Here is a 12,674-nt window from a genome sequence, read left to right as displayed (position 1 = left end):
CCCCAACCCTTGTTTTTGTCCTCAGTCACAGTGGATGGGCACATGACACAGAGGAAATGTCTCCAGGAACAGTAAGGATTGTTAGCTACAGCCTAGCAACAATGGTTATGAGGCACAAACCTGAACCTAATCTGGTAGTTGCTAGTTGAACACAAGAATTTTAATTCATCATGACTCTACACAAGGTTCTCTTGCAATTGTATTTATCAAAAACTATTTGATGGGCTAGAGATGACTTGTAGGGTAAGCACACTTAATGCTCTTGCACAGGACCCTAGTTCCCAGGATCTACATGGCAGTTGATAACCGTCTTATTTGTTCGGTTCCTGTGAGGAGATACCATGGCCAATGCAACTTATAGAAGAAAGCATTTAATTGGGGGTCTCTTAGAGTTCCAGGGTGTCAGTTCATGATCATCATGGTAGGAAGCATGGTGGTAGGCAGGCAGGTGATATATGCTGTGAATATGTTTTATTGCCATTGGTTAATAAAGAAGCTGCTTTCAGCCAATGGCTTAACACAATATAGCCAGGCTGGAAGAGATATATATATAGAGAGAGAGAGTAGGCAGAGACAGAAGCCATGGAGCTGCTAGTCAGAACCTTGCCAGTAGGCCACGAGTCTCATGGTAAAATATAAAATAATAGAAATGGGTTAATTTAGGATATAAGAGTTAGCCTATCACTTAAGCTATTGGCCAAACAGTATTAATTGGCCAATCTGTATTAATACAGATTTCTGTGTGATTATTTTGGGAGTCTGGGCAGCCAGGAAACAAATGAGCAGCCTCCTCCTACAGTCAGGCATGGTGCTGGCACTGGCCTGATCCACAGGTTGCAGATAACAAGCAAGACTAGGCCTGGCAGGGACTTTTGAAACCCCAAGGCCCACCTCAGTGACATAGTTCCGACAAGGCCATACACACACTTCCAATCCTTCCCAAACAGTCCTACTGACTGAAGACCAAGCATTTGATCATTTGAGCCTGTGGGGGCCATTCTCATTCAAACTCCAACCATCAGTAACTTCACTTCCAGGGGCTGATGCCTTCTTCAGGGCTCTTCAGGAAGTGCACATGTGTGGTACACATATACACAGGAAAAACACTAACATACATAAAATCTTAAAACAGTAAAAAAAAAAATTAAAGCCGGGCGATGGTGGCGCATGCCTTTAATCCCAGCACTCGGGAGGCAGAGGCAGGCGGATCTCTGTGAGTTCGAGACCAGCCTGGTCTACAGAGCTAGTTCCAGGACAGGCTCCAAAGCCGCAGAGAAACCCTGTCTCGAAAAACCAAAAAAAAAAAATTAAGTACTTGATAAAATAACTTTAAAAACTATGTGTACCTAGAAATAAACATAGAATTTACACCCATCAGTGCTTACTGAGGAATTTGAATTTAGAAAAAAGCTCACAATACTTTTAACAATACATAAATGCTTAACTATAGTACAGATATATAAGACACTGCGTAGCCAAAAATATTTTTGAAATATTTAATAACTGAAAGGATACTGCTACTACAACATGTTTTTAGAGTAAAAGAGGGCTGAAGATGCAGGTCAGTTGGTAGAATACTGGCATGGCATGCACAGAGCCCTAGGTTCAGTCTCCAGCCCCACATAACCTGGGTGTGTTAGTTTATCTTCTAATCCCAGTACATGAAGGGTGAAGGCAGAAGAATCAGAAATATAGTCATCTTTTGCTAAATAGTAAGGAACAGTCCACCCTAGACTCCGTGGGACCATCTGAAAAACAAGTTCGCTAAGCAAGTAAAAACATTTGCTTTTAAGCCTATGTTGCCCTGAGTTCAATCCCCAGAACCCACATGGTAGAAGAGAACTGTCTCCTGTGGCTTATTCTCTGACTTCCACATGTATGCTATGGCATGTGAACCCATACACATACTCCCACACAGACACAGATTAATATGGTGGGAGAGGCATCAGACACTCACAAACAAGCCGCAGGCATGTAGAGGGGTAAGTCTGCCTGCCCATTTTTCTGAATTATTCAGAAAGCGTAACTTTTCCTTATCTCTGTCTCTTCTTCTAAGCATGGTTTCCTAACAGCACGGGTTTCCTTGCTCTACTGCCTTCCACCATGTGACTACATCTCTGCCACACTCCTGACCACCATGCTGGCTTACACGGCAGGGGTTTTCCTTCTCTACCTCATCCTCAGAGCAGCAACTGTGGCTACAGCTCGCCTGCCCTGGGAGAGTTTTCTTCCAAACTCTATAAAATTGTCCTAAGTTTCCATTCAAGTCCACTCTTAAAATCTTTTATTACTGTGCTGGAGAGATGGCTCAGTGGTTAAGAGCATTGCCTGCTTTTCCAAAGGTCCTGAGTTCAATTCCCAGCAACCACATGGTGGCTCACAACCATCTGTAATGAGGTCTGGTGCCCTCTTCTGGCATGCAGGCAGGCATGGAAGGAATGTTGTATACATAATAAATAAATATTTAAAAAAAAAATCTTTTATTACTGAGACTAAGAAACCTAAAAGGGGACCCTGGTATTGTCTGGTGACCACTAAAAGACCCCCAAACTCCAGTGACAGACCAGTTAGTACTGAAATGTCTCTGAAGAAAGATAGTAGCAGAAGCTCAAGAAATGTTTGATAATATGAGCTAGAGAGATGGTCCAGTGGCTAAGAGTCCATTTGATGCTCTTCCAGAGGACCTGCTTAAATTCCCAGCACCCACATGGCAGTTCACAACTCCCTGTAACTAGTCCCAAGGGACTTCAATCCCTTTTCTGGCTTCCTCACCACTGCACAAAAATTGTTATATTTATACACATATATGCAACATTGAGACACATAAAATAAAAACTAATTTCAAAAAATTTTGATAATACAAAATCCTAGTGCTACATTTGTAAGGCCCCAGGAATTCACATTTACAATTCTGTTCTTAACTTTGAAGATACCTCACCAAACATCAAATAAAACAGAATCACAAAAACATGAGCACACCATCACCAAAGATAAAAAAAAAAAACTCATTATCACATCATCCTAATTATTTACTACTGCTTTGATAGGCACCATGATCAAGGCATCTTTTTTTTTTTTTTTTTTTTGGTTTTTCGAGACAGGGTTTCTCTGTAGCTTTGGAGCCTGTCCTGGAACTACCTTGGTAGACCAGACTGGCCTCAAACTCACAGAGATCTGCCTGCCTCTGCCTCCCGAGTCAAGGCATCTTATGGTAGGAAGACTATTTGGGATTATAGTTCCAAAGGGTTAGAGTCCACTATGGTAAAGCTAAGTAAGGCATGGTGGCAAGAGCAAGAAGTTGAAGGCTCACACCTTGAATCATAAGCACAAAGCAGAAAGTAAACTGGATATAGGGCCAGGCCTTAAGCTCTGAAAGCCCACTCCCAGTGACACACTTCCTCCAATAAGGCTACACCTAAACCTACCAAAAGCAGTGCCACCAGCTGGGGACCAAGTAGCAAATGTCAAGACTATAACGGACATCTCATTTAAACTACCACATTCACGAGTGACCGAAGTCTAAGAGAGGAGAGAGGACGCCAAGCACCAGCATTTGGAAAAAGCTAAGAGCCCTATTCCTGGGTCTGATGATGATGATGAAAGTCTCTCTTAGCAGTTCGGGATTCAGCGGATAGTTTCATTTAAAGAGAACTCACCTTTGACCCCCAAGCTCAGGCCACAGCACTTTCTTCTGAGTCGGGAGTGATACCTACCAGAGTTGGCTGTGCTGATTGTTCCTTTGGATTTCAGACTTGTGATGTAATTTTGTTTTTCATTTAGAAAAGCATTGAGTTGGTTAATTAACTTATTTCAAATTAATTTCATAATTGTGTGTTAATAAAGAGCGCATACAGGGCTATAGAGATGCTGGCTTGGTGGTGAAGAGCACCATCTGCTCTTAAAGAGAACTGAAATTGATTCTCAGCACCCATATGTGACTCCCAATCATTTACTTCAATTCTAGGGTCTGCAATGCCCTCTTCTGGCGGCACTGCACACATATGTTACAGACACACTCATGGAGGCAAAACACTCAAACATATTTATTTTTAGAAAAGTAAAAATAAGCCAGGTGGTGATGGTGCACACCTTTAACCCCAACACTCAGGAGGCAGTTGTAGGCAAATCTCTGTGAATTCAAGGCCAGCCTGATCTATAGAGTGAGTTCCAGGACAGCCAGAGCTACACAGAGAAACCCTGTCTCAAAAAACAAACAAAAAAACTAAAGGTAAAAACAGAAAAACATACATTTAAAAAAATAAAACTACAAGAGATGTATATAACTTTATACAACTTAACCACATGTGGATATGTGTATATATAGTCATAGAGCCGGAATATTGTACTACACATACATCCCTGTGTGCGAATGCATACATGTACACCTATGTGAATGAAGGTTAAAAGGGGAGGAGACCTATCAAAAAAGTAACATCCTGGTGGTGTAGTGTCATGGACTAGCCTCAACAAAAATACTATTTGCCAGGGAAGGGGGGTAGGGATTAGAAATATAAGAATACAAAGACACATGTAAAAATAATAAAACAAAAACACAGAATAGTACTGAGAGGAAGGTCCAGTGACTACTGAAACCATCCATGTTTAATTTCCAGTTGCTTAAAATACCCTACCCTAAGAGAGAGGAGTAAGATTTAAAAAAATGCATTAACATAATACAAGAAAATGAATAGACCAACAGTTGAAGGTTGCAGGCTACATCCATAGTTAAACATTCTGTTGTTAGAACAAAGCAAGTCATACTCACACCATAGACCATAACATTCTGTAGGCAAATCACTCCCTGGGTGGAATACATATCTCCTTAAGGGAGAAGGATATTAAGGGAGTCTATATATTATTGTCAATTCTTGTTGACAATAACCTTGAGAGAGCAGAACTCTCTGGTCTAAATCTAGGTGGGACCTTTGTTTGAGGTAGAAACACAATAACCTTGAAGGAATAGGTAAGGTCCAAGTCTCTGACCTTTGGACAAGGTAGAAATCGGCTCACATTTTTGGGCCTCCACAATATAGCAGAAAGTCCTTATGTTCTTCCAAGGACTTTGCTCTACATTTCACAGTAGAGATGAAACATGTTACCAGAACTGCCATTTGCAGTTATTTAGAAGTTCTGAGGACTGACCCCAGGGCTTTGTCCACGCTATATAAACATTCTCTCGCTGGTCAACATGTCTTATTTTAACAGAATCCCCCAATGTTGAAAGGATTAAGCCCCAAATGGGCATTCTCTTAAGAGGTCAAGTTGTTTGTTTGATTGTTATTTTAAGTTTTGGTTTTATTAATATGTGTCAATAACAAAACAGTTGGTTACACTTGGACATTTTCATTCATGTATATAATATACTTTGACCACATTCACGCCCATGAACCCTTTCACTCCTGCTGATCCTCTTCTTCTTAACTAGCCCTCCTCCTGTTTTCCCCTTGGTGAATCAATGAGCTCAGTTAGGGTTATTACAGGAGCAGGACAGCTTACCACTAGAGAAAGTGTATCTAACTCTCCCCAGGTATCACTAATTGCCTATAGATCCTCAGGGAAGGGTGGTGCCTTCTCTCCTCTAGCAACCCTTAACTGCCTATAAGTCCTCAGGGACCACCAGGACCTCATCAGATGCTCCCTGCTCCATGACAGAATGTTGGTGGGTTAAATATTATGCACATTTTATGTAGGTAATCAGAGCTGCTGGAAGGCAGAAAGGACAACAGCCGCACCATGACTGGAAGACAGTACTCCACATCACTCTACCCCTTCCTCTGGCTCTTACATTCTTTCCGCCCCCTCTTCCGCAATGTTCCCTGAGCCTTGGAGGGGGTGATACAGATGTCCCATTTAGGGTTGAGCATCCCAAAGAGTCTCTGATTCTTGACCAGTTATGCGCGAGCCTCTTTCTTCACTAACTGCTGCAGCCCAGAGCAAAGAGGTGCTTCTCTGACAAAAGCAAACAGCAGCATGGATCTATGGGCATGAACACAAGCACATGAAAAGCATTTGATGAGCACATCATATTGAAATATCAGAAGAAACTCCCCCAACTCATGTCTATGACTTCCTCCAGCTTGGGCTTTTGATCATGCTTATAGTATAGATGTGAATTCCCTTCTGTGGAGTGGGCCTCAAATCCACTCAGAAAGTGGAAGGAAGGCTGTAGAACCTTTCCCAAGTTCAGACTTTAAGGGATAAAAGACTTTGATACTGAAAATATAGACTAGTCCACTTCAAAGGAGAGAACTTTGGGATAAAGTGAAGAACTCTGGTGCAGGACAAACTTCCTATTTCTTTAGCCAAGCGCGTTGTAGTGCTGTGCTCTGCCTGCCTTGGATACCCTTCCTAGCTTTGTGCACTAGAAAACACCTATCATCTTCCAAGACTCAGTTCAAGTACCTCCTTTCCCAACTCTCCTCAAGACATCAGTCTCCTACTCCCTTAGTACCTCACCCCACACTTGGCACTTTGTTCCCAGGGCTGTCTTGCTCCTTAACACCATGATCTGTCCCAAGTGGGGAACCCACATGAAAATATAACCTCCAAATTAAAAGTAAGTTTGTTAAGGAACACATAAAAAACACTGAGATGATCTCCCTAATCTAAGAAGGGAGGATAGAGGGATTGTCATATACCTGCCTTGCACCTGCTAGGCTCAGCCATTCAGGATAGCTGCAGCTCGTCTGCCATTCTCTTCTCCCAATCCCATTTTCTGGCTAGGAATTTGACCTTTCTACTGGCTACTGCCTACTTTATGACATAATTCTCCCTCCAAACCCATCGGCATCTGTTAGAACTTTGGAGTTGCCATGTAGTTATCCATAAACAAATTTGGATCATCCCAAGTGACCAGTGACCAATTTCTCATATTGGACACACATGCTTTGTAGCTTCAGCAACCCAGACAAACCATATTACTGTATGGTTTGTATCTGTGACTGACACTACCCATTGTCAGGAGATACCATACCTGTCTTCAAACATGGAGCTCGAAACAACACACTCTTCTGATATAGTTGCAGTCTGTGACTCCAAAGCTTTTGGTCCTGATGCCTGACCATGGAAATATCACCCTTCCACCCAAAGATAGGGTTAAGATCTTTCCCCAGCTTGAGAATGCAGTAAAATTCAGAAGAATTCAATATTGCACCCAGTAGTCAATATTTCCACTCTGGAGTTCAAGTCATCTACATGGCAACACTGAATCTGCCTTTATAAATCTCTATAGCAAGTACATCAAGTCCATCATAGAACAAAGTCCCCAGATATTGGGATTACAAATCAGCTGTCATTCCTGAGAAGATACAGTCAAGAAATGAAAGAACTTGCTTTTCCCCAGGTAGAAGAGACAAAAGCAGTTTGGATACACACACCCAAGAATGTAAAAAAAATATATATAAAGAAGGAAGAGTTAGAATTTTTCCCAGAGCATGGCCACTCAGCAAGAGCTGGGGAAAGAGCAAAGGCTGCACCAGTTAGAACAGAAACAGTTCCATGCCTTTGAGGAGATGATCCAGAACCAGGAGCCGGAAAAAGAGTGACTAAAAATTGTGCAAGAGCTTAGCAAGATAGAGCCAGAGCCAGAGGGCCGCTGGGGCCTGATTTAGAAAGGCCTCAAAAGCATTCACAACCTGGCTGTTATCCACAGGCTTCAGACCGTAACACAGCTGTAGGCTAGCTAAGTCACCAGTGGTAGACAGGTCTTTCAGACCTGGAGTGCTGAGCGGCACAGAAATGTTCCCATCAGCAGTGGATGACATTGTAGGTAGGTACCTTGAAGCTATACCAAGTTTCCCAGTTCCCCAATGCTAACACTGCCCGTGACATAGAAACATGTGGAGTACTCTGTGGGAAACTGATGAGGGATGAGTTCACCATTAGACATGTAATCATCACAGACAAATGCTGGGTCTGATTATTGCAACACATGGAATGAAGAAGACATTTTCTGCCTCCGAAATGCACTAGGCACTCATCCTTGGGTGGATTCACACTCCCTCGCAGTCTTCCTTTCCAGTGTAGACCTACACACTCACTGCTCTTATCAGATGATGTTGCCAGCATCGCCAGCTTCTGTCTGCTTGCTCCCCAGGCTCAAGCAAAGGAAGCTATCTAAACTAACTGACCACAAACTACACGAGACTTCTTCCTGTTCTCTTAAAGGCTTTCATACGCCAAAAACATACTGTTGTCGTGTGGCTGTTAAAAGTGCATGGTGACTATCACAGACTAGTGTAAACATTTAAGAGCTACAAACCCAAATCAGTTTACTATTGCCCTTGGATTTAAGCTTTCCCGAAAGATTTGGAAACTTTTTCAGAGAAGACAGAAAAGGGGCAATGGGAAAAAGGCTACTTTTTGTTTGAAAATAAATCATTGGATATGTTTTTAAGACAAACATGAAAGGAGAAGCCTATCACACTAAGCAACTAACTCAAAAATTAGGTGGACTAGAGAACAGCTCTCTGTTCTTCTTGAATCAACTCTTCCCCATCCTCCTCTACCCTCCAGCTTGCCCATTATCCACCTTTGGACTAAATACAGCATCTGTGTAGCAGTCTGAGAGCCATTTAGAAATGTCTGGGTTTTCCCTTGGCTTGTGGTATAGTTGCTGGGGCAGCTGTTGGAGACAAGTTGGGATGACTAGTTGGTGGCCCAGTTTTGTCAGCTCACTGTTCCTGGGTTTAGGGTGTCAGTTGGCTCTGTCATTGAAGGAAGACCCTGCTCCACTAAACAGCAGACAGTGGATCCTCCCGAGTTCCTCCCTGTACCCTGTCATCACTGTTACATCTCCGCTGCTTTAAGAAGGCAGACACAGTTCACTGTGATTGGTGCTTATATGTTAAGACCCTAAACTTAACCACTAGTTCTTTTCTATTTAAACTCAGCCCCTTCTGGAAGGATAGCATGTCTCTGGTGTTCTGGGGGTTTTTAGCTTTCTACACAAATCCAGATACCAATTAGGATCTACCCATCTTCAGCAAGTCACGTGATCTCATTTACCTCCTACTGGTTGAGAAGAAGCAGATCTAATTGCCTGGAAACTTGCCTAACACCTAACACAGGCAATAGCAGTTTGGGACTGGCGGCATTATTTGTGAACTGAATGAAAAAAAGAAATAAAAGGAGAACATGGCTGCTCCTAAGGGGTTGAGGGTTTACTATAGATACAAAGGAGAAAGCAGGTAGAGAGAAAGGCCAGACTGAGCCAGCCCAGTGAGGACAGAGGGGGGAGATCAAAAGAGGAGCCTCTGACCAAAAAGGGCAGCCTGGGTCAGGAGACTGGCCAAGAGACACACGCTGCTAAAACTGTCAAGTTATATAGGGGCCAGAGGAGCTAGGAGCAGAGAAGCCTAGCCCAGTAGCTGGGCTGGAGAGTTCAGGGTAGTGGTCAGGGTATGGCAACCAGAACCCCTAACAGGCAGGGACTGAGGAATGCTGGGAGAACTTGGCTGCCAGTGTCTGCTCTGATATGTTAACAGGAATCTCAGCTAGCCCTTTGTCCCAAGTTGGAGACCTAACAGGAACCAAGGGCACAGAGGCAGTGAAAGCTCCTATGCAATTGAGGTGCCCAAGACAAATATAGAGACGGCCCATCATCCATCTTGGAAAGTTGCACCTCTTACACAGGAACTCAGTATAGGGGATAATACAACCTGCGTGCCTCAGAGGCCACTTTCTCGGCTCCCAACATCTACCAGATGCCGCCTCATGACTCTCCCCTTTGACTCCTACAGCAAATTTATTCACCTAAGTCTCGTCCTCTGATGTGCACAGATGCTCAGGTACATCCTGGGGTGGCTCTTTGTTGTTCCCAGCGACTGCAACATCCCTCCTTCCTTTCACTGCAAATATGGTAGAACTAAACAAAATGGACTGAGAGTCTAACTCAGTCCATGTCCTCTGCTAATGCCTGGATGCTGTACATACAACAGAGATGGCAAATTACCACAAACTTGTTACTTAAAACAGAATTGTGGTCATGGCTGCTTATAATATCATCATTCAGGAAGCAAGGGGGCAGGGGAACTATGAGTTTGAGACCAACAAGACCCTATGGCAAAACAATAAGAAGCCAGGTATGGTGGTACACACCTGTAATCCCAGAAGTTAGGAGGTAGAAGCAGGGGAATCAGAAGTTCAAGGTCACCCTTGGCCACATTTAGAAATTTCGAGGCAAGTTTGTGCTATAGAAAATTCTTGTGTTAAAAAAAAAAAAAAAGTGTGGTTGTACTTGGGAATGGTTAAAAAAAAATGACCAGGCATAGTAGCACAGACCTTTAAGTCAAGCGTGTGGAAGACAGAGACATAAGGATTTTTAAGTGTGAGGTCACTCTGAGATACATGGTGAGATCTCACTTCCAAAACATAAAAAATTGTGATAATGGTTATACAGTAAGTTTTGTTATGAAAATTGCACATAAAACAAGTAAAATGCAGCTTGATATTTTGGTTATGAGCCTAGCCTTTAAGAGCTGAAACATCTCTCCAACATATAAAATGCATTTTCTGTACCAGCAGCAAACAAAGGCTTTGAAGACATTTAAAGCAGCAAAACAAAAGACCTGGTGCCCAACCTAAGGCAGGGGTGCGAGGCTTCCACTCACAGCTGCACTTTTCACAGCCCCTAAGCTGGGGAGCAGCTGACGGCTTCAGCAACAGTATGCTTCAAAATGTGACATGCACACGCTGGACTGCTGTTCAGCCATACAGGAAGAGTGACAAAACCAAAGACTATGCTTAGCAAAATAAGCCAGACTTGAACAAATACTACGTCTTCTCTGTGTGTGGAGTCTAAATGTGCACACAGGAGAAGAGAACAGAAAGGGAAAGCATTTGGGAAAAGGAAGAGGGCGGAGAGGGAGAGAGGCAAGAGCAGTGGGAGATGAGAACAAAAGAGAGCGATGTCTGTATTTGAAAGGCCATAATGAAGACCATTACTTTGTATGCTGACTGGAAACCCCAAAGACAAGCAAGACGTCCAACCTGGAAAATCCACAAACCTTCGGTGCAGACAGGCGGAGTCTCCCACCTGAATCCTACTTGCATTCCACTCCCTTTTCTTCTTTTAAGACTTTTTTTCATCATCTTTAGCATCTTGAATTTTTGTTTTCATTCTGGGAAGGTCTGCTCCAGGTTTTCTAGCTTCCACTTCTGTTTCTTTCAAGAATCCTTTTCTGTTGTTCTTAATGGTTTCTCCTTCCATGTTGTCATTCTTCAAAAATACAAAATGACAGTTTCAGTGAAAGACATTGAAAAAGTGTCGTTCTCTACGTGAGATATCTAGATAAAATCCTACAGAGAAAACAGGGTTGAACAAAAGAATAGAGACCTGTTCTTTGAATGGAGAGAAACTTCCTGTTTGAGAAGGAAACAGGAGGATCCCTTGAGCAACCAATCAGTGAGTGCTGAGTTCGGTAAGATACTGTCTCAAAAGGTGCGCAGACTGAGAGAACCAGGTGGCACACCTTTAATCTCAGTGCTCAAGACACAGAGGCCAGTAGATCTCTGTGAGTTCAAGGCCATCCTGGTCTATGTAGTGAGCTCCAGGGCTGCCTTGACTATGTAGAAAAATACTGTCTTGAAGGAAAAAAAAAATTTAAAAAACAAAAAAGAGTGGATGGACTGCTGAGAGGGCTCATCTACTAAAAGCACTTTTTGGTGCAAACCTGATGAACTGAGTTCAATCCCTGGACTCCATGTCAAGGTGGAAGGTGGGAACTGTCTTCTGATCTCCATACATGTGCTGAAGGACATACATACTGAAAAACACACACATACCACATACCATACATACATACTAGTAAAAAAAATTTTATGGTGGAAAGGGATAGAGGAAAATACCTACACACCTATGGATGCATGCTCACACAATGGGCCAGGGAAGAAAAGGGTGAAGAGAAGGAAGAAGAAAACACCTGCTTGCTTCCTAGGAGAACACATTTGAGCTGAGGCCAGCTATTCTTCCAGAGGACCTGGATTCACTGGCAAAACACCCACACATGTAAAATCAACTTTAAAAAAAAAAAAAGGTTTAAAAATTTTAAAGAAAAAAAAAGTGACATACACAATAAGGAAAAATTCCAGAATTACATGACCCTGCCATGGGACTCAAGATCTCAGTACCTGCGTGCCAGCCTCCGCACCCACTGCTAGATCACATAGGGGTGGCCTGTCCTCATGTCTCCACACTTTACCCGCCCCTCTTACCACTGTGCTCACCTCCATCCCCACACACGTCACATTACAATGATAACCATCACTTATTCACTCAACACCGGAAGCCAGAACCGCACAGAAACACAGAGGCATTCCGTCTTTTGTAACCATCAAGTCACCCTATTTACAGGGCTCACAACAAGAAATGGAGGCTTACAAATGAGGCACCCTGCCTCAATTTACCCAGCTGTACCTGGGCGACCAAACTCTTTCTTTATTGCTAACCACGTGTTTTGTCCACTGTATTAAGATGCCTGTTCAAAAGCAGTGTGCAGGCAATGTTGACGCTGCATGAACTCAAAGGCATTAGGCCAAGCCGGGTGGTACACACGCCTTTAATCCCAACACTCGGGATTGGCGGAGGCAGGCGGATCTCTGTGAGTTCGTGACCAGCCTGGTCTACAAGGTTTCAGGACAGGCTCTAAAGCTACAGAGAAACCCTGTCTCAAAAA

General features: G+C 43.1%; 1 long non-coding RNA gene and 1 pseudogene across 1 annotated transcript in view; one reads left to right on the top strand and one right to left on the bottom strand.

Annotated features, from left to right (window-relative positions):
- Nucleotides 1-4,326: 4,326 nt before the first annotated feature.
- LOC113458049 overlaps nucleotides 4,327-12,674 on the bottom strand; it is a 9,894-nt gene continuing 1,546 nt past the window's right edge. The window contains exons 2-3 of the long non-coding RNA XR_003378492.1: nucleotides 11,007-11,218; nucleotides 4,327-5,976 (exon numbers count right to left, since the gene is read on the bottom strand). This is a non-coding gene — a long non-coding RNA (uncharacterized LOC113458049). The remainder of the gene's footprint in view (nucleotides 5,977-11,006; nucleotides 11,219-12,674) is intronic.
- LOC113458048 lies at nucleotides 5,970-10,208 on the top strand (annotated as a pseudogene).

This window comes from Microtus ochrogaster, unplaced genomic scaffold, assembly GCF_000317375.1.
Source record: "Microtus ochrogaster isolate Prairie Vole_2 unplaced genomic scaffold, MicOch1.0 UNK1, whole genome shotgun sequence".
NCBI classification, from domain to species: domain Eukaryota; kingdom Metazoa; phylum Chordata; class Mammalia; order Rodentia; family Cricetidae; genus Microtus; species Microtus ochrogaster.
The sequence above is the reverse complement of the archived record's forward strand: the minus strand, read 5'-3'. Positions and strand labels throughout refer to the sequence as shown.